Source organism: Rhinopithecus bieti, unplaced genomic scaffold (genome assembly GCF_001698545.2).
Source record: "Rhinopithecus bieti isolate Rb0 unplaced genomic scaffold, ASM169854v2 scaffold_8783, whole genome shotgun sequence".
NCBI lineage: Eukaryota > Metazoa > Chordata > Mammalia > Primates > Cercopithecidae > Rhinopithecus > Rhinopithecus bieti.
The window spans coordinates 858,692-863,365 of record NW_016806197.1 but is presented as its reverse complement, the minus strand read 5'-3'; positions in this window follow the sequence as shown (position 1 = coordinate 863,365).

Genomic DNA, 4,674 nt, shown 5'->3' with positions numbered 1-4,674 from the left:
AAAAAAAAAAAAAAAAAAAAAAAAAAAAAAAAAAAAAAGAAGGAGCCCATTTGTTTTATTTCCAACAACAAAAAAGCTTATGCAGATCAAATATTTATAATAATCAAAAATTTTAAATACATAAATTTTATTATCTAATTTATATCTTACACTAACTTATCAGTTAATTCTTCTAGAAAGCCATCTTGGAGGCAGTAAACAAGTAAATGGGATTTTCACATGCATTTGTTCATTGAAATATATAGCACAGCCACTTAACAGACAGCTATTGAGTTAAATGCAAAATGAATACAATGACCAAGGTTACATTAACAATCAGTAGCAAGCCAAGAAACACAATTTGGAATTAATATCTATAACATACTCATATATCCACTTTAAAGAGCATTATCTAAAATTAGCCAAAATGGTAGATATCCTTTAAGCCCGCTTTTATTTTCGAGTGTTTGGCCAATTAGATATGGAGCTATGTGAATATTTCAGGGGAACTCCTAGTTACATAAAGCCCATAGATGAGGAAATCTAGTTTTCACTCATTTACTCAGGAAACATATATTGGATACATATAACTGATAGCCTTTTTCTATATGTCCTTAACTAAAAGTGGCACTTCCAATTTTCCCTATTTTTAGATTGCTCAGGGTTTGTAAAACAGATCATAACTTCAGCAAGTCATTACAACATAAGGTGATATGAGTAAAAGTAGAGGTGCACCTATGGGGCTATGAGAACAGAGAAGAGAGAAGACTTGGAGCATCCCAGAGGAGAGACCTGAGTGTTAAAGTCAGAGAATGTGTATAAAGGAAGGGTGCTCCAGGGAGGACTAGTGGAGGTTGGCAAAGAAAAGCCATCCAGAGTCCCTGATGTCTGTTTGCAAATCATACTTGCAAGCAATTTAAGATTTAAGAAACTGACATCCAAAAGGTTTGGCCCATTGAAAGATCTGGGCATCAACAAGTAACCAGTTCACACAAGAGGGTCAAAGCAACAAGGAGGTAAATTCTGGGTATGAAGAGTAGACCATGAACATAGAGGCGCAAATGGGAAGAGAGCAGCTTGATAAGCACGGAAGAAAGTCATGTGCTATCATGCACTCTCAGAGCACCATGTACAATTCCTCAGGGAAGTCCTGCTTGCATACATTCGGTTACCTATGGCAATCCCCTTTTCAAGGGAGGTGGCTGGAATCTGCCCCAGAATATGACAGTGCTGGTAGAAATGAGTCTTGCTTCAAAACAACTATCACCCCATGAACTGAAATGTTTGCTGCAGCTATCTCCTCCCTCACCCACTGCAAATGGCATCATTGTCCAGAGACTCTGGGCTATGTCACTCAGGGTGGATACTCCATTTTCACAGTCAGGCCTGAGTTCTTTCAGGCAGATTCACATATGAAAATCCAGCCACCAACATCTCTGCTGATGGATTTCCGTCTACCTGGGACCCATCAAATATGCTTTCGTTCCTCTCCCTAAAAGTTCATAAAGGAAACAGGAAAGAAAGAAAGACCCCCCTTGACGATCAAGACATTTGGGGATTGGGCAAGAGAAACGTAAAGACGAATGGGAAAGTCAGGTAGAGGAGGTTGTTTGTCAGAAGAGAAAAGACGACGGCCATCCTTACCTCCTATCCAGTGACAACGTGGAAAACCTCTGGTCCCTAAGACGCTATTCTGGGTAAAAATCTAGAAAACAGGTAAAAGTCTGATGAGGCCAAGTGGAGCTCACTGTCTGACGGCTCTGTGCTGAAGTTGGTCAAGGTCTTCTATGACCAAGGATTGAGCAAGCACTGCAGGAAGGCTTCATCCCCCTAAGAGATGCTTGCTTTCTTCCCACACCACCAGCTATCTTAAGAGTGTTAAAAGACTGGGGAACAGGATGGAAAAAACATTTTTGACAGTCATGACTTTTAAGGTAACAATATAGCACAAAAGAGAAAAGGTAAAGCAGATAATCAGGTGTGATTTCTCCAAGGGCCTATGCCTTCATTTCCTGTGGGTAATTTTATGGTGTTGAGACTGTTGTTTTCCCGTACAAGTCAGAAAGGAACAATGGGACAAAGTTCCTTGTCCATGTGCCTCAAATGAGGAGTAAGTCTCTCGTCCTACTGACAGTTACCCTTAGCTGTTAATGTCACCAAATCGTATCACCAGAAAGGCATGCCTCATATGAAGAATACAGAAAGTGATTCAGCAGTTAATTTGTCAATTCCTTAAATCATAAGACATATCAAAGTATTTACTATATTTTAAAGAACAATATTTACTGTAAGTTTTAAAACAGAGATTAAAGCAAAACATGGAGAAAACAAAAGGAATGGATCATATCAGCACATTATGTATTTACATAATATTTTGGAATAAAATATTTTTCTTCCTGTTCAAAATCATCTCTTTATTCTAAAAATGGCCATCATTGTGGTGTGTGTGTGTTTGAGAGAGGAGCTATTAGAAAAAACAGGAAAGATATTTGCTGCTGCTTCACTATTTTGCTACATATATATGTGTATCTTTTTTTTATTTTTTGAGACAGAGTTTCACTCTTGTTGCCCAGGCTGGAGTGCAATGGCGCAATCTCCGTTTACCACAACCTCCACCTCCCTGGTTCAAGCGATTCTCCTGCCTCAGCCTCCTGAGTAGTTGGGATTATAGGTAAGAGCCACCACGCCTGGCTAATTTTGTATTTTTAGTAGAGACAGGGTTTCGCCATGTTGGTCAGGCTGGTCTCAAATTCCTGACCTCAGGTGATCCACCCACCTCGGCCTCTCAAAGTGCTGGGATTACAGGTGTGAGCCACAGCACCTGGCCTATTTTGGTATATTAACCTATATTACATTAATGAAGATGATTCAATGCAGCATGTTACCTATCGGGTCAAGAGCATGGAGAATATTGCATTCAAATGGAAAAGGTGGACCTATAAACTAAAGGTGTAAACTCTGAAGGTTGAAACAGTGTACAGGACCTGCTTGTCTTTAATTATCTTTTTTTGTTGTTTGTTTCCTGGCAGTTCTAATTGGTGAACTTTGGCATGAAGTTGAAGAAGAATAAACTTAATTTCAATGTTGTTAGCCTAGTAGAGTACTGTGTCCTTTTGGCCCATGGACTGACCAGTGAATTGCCCAGTGAGGGAGATCATGTGAGAAGCCCTGAAGTGCTCTGATGTTGCCTTTTGCTGATCATACCTTAGTGGATAACAGGAATAATGACAATTGAGATAGGATGCTTCCAGGAGGAAAAACTTCCACAGATCTTCTCCCAGATTACATTCCTGCTTATTAGACATTGTAACTTACGACCAAGGTGGGTGTTTGGGGATGGATCAGAATGGTTTTTAGAATTTGCAGCAGGGAGAGAAATATGATATTCTTCAAGTCATCGTTGTTAACTCACAGAACTACACAATGGATATGAAGGCAGGTTTTTGATAAATCCTGTTCCATTGCTCTCTTTTTTGTTTTTTGTTTAGTTTTTCACCATGGTTAAAATTAACCAAAATCATGTTAACCTTTGCTCCCCCCCTTTTTTCCCCCGACCATCCTAGCATCATGGGCTGCATCTGACCTGTTCACAGGCAGATTTGGAAACACCCTACACAATTCATGTTAACCAACATCTATTTCACAATCTCATATAATGCCTTTAGACACCTCAGTTCACTGCCCTCCCCCAGCCTTCAATATTGACTGGTTTTCCATGTAGTGCTGTGTAGGCGGAAGACTCTATAAAAGCTTCCAGCTGAGGGGGCAGAGAGGAGTTGAAATCCTGCCCTACTCCACTCCCCAAGCTGTAGGCTCTGGCCAGGGACGAAGGTCTGTAGGCCCTTTCCTAATTCACACAAAGGCTCTCTATAGATATAGGCTCATGGTGGTCTCTGCCAGACTAACATGGCACTTCACATCCATGCATTTCAAACTGCAGGCTAGGACCCATGGCGGTGTGAAAATGTTTATTTATCTATAAGATAGAAAATATCAGAATGCTTCACAGATAGTAAAGGTGTATTGTTTGAAACTTTTGTGTGGGCTATGATTACACAGATGTGTCCTGGAATATATATAAAATGCATTTCTTCCTGTAGGTCATGGCTAAAAATGTTTGAAAGCCATCCTGTTTACCACCATAGTCCTCCATAGATTAATACCACTACTACTAATAATATATCAACATAGTATATTCCAGAATATTTAGAAGTATTGATGATGTATTTAGAAGTATTGATGAAGTATTGATGATGTATTATCATACCCTCAGAATCTGGAAAAGTTGATTGGGATTATTACCTTTACTTGATAGTGGCATAAGGAACAGCATCTCAGTTGGGTACAATGGTTTGATGACAAGTTTCCATACCAGATTTGGGATCCAGGTATAAAAGAAAGGCGGATGGAACTGTACAGTATAGAAGTCAATGCTTTATTGGTGAGCAGCCATAGTTGTTTTGAAAGTTTAACTGAAATATCAGTCACATTCCCTGGATAAAGACATAGGTCAGATTTTTTTTTTTTTTGAGACAGAGTCTCGCTCTGCCACCCAGGCTGGAGTGCAGTGGCATGATCTCGGCTCACTGCAACCTCTGCCTCCCAATTCAAGCAGTTCTCCTTCCTCAGTCTCCTGAGTAGCTGGGATGACAGGCACGGGCCACCACGCCCTGTTTATTTTTGTATTTTTAGTAG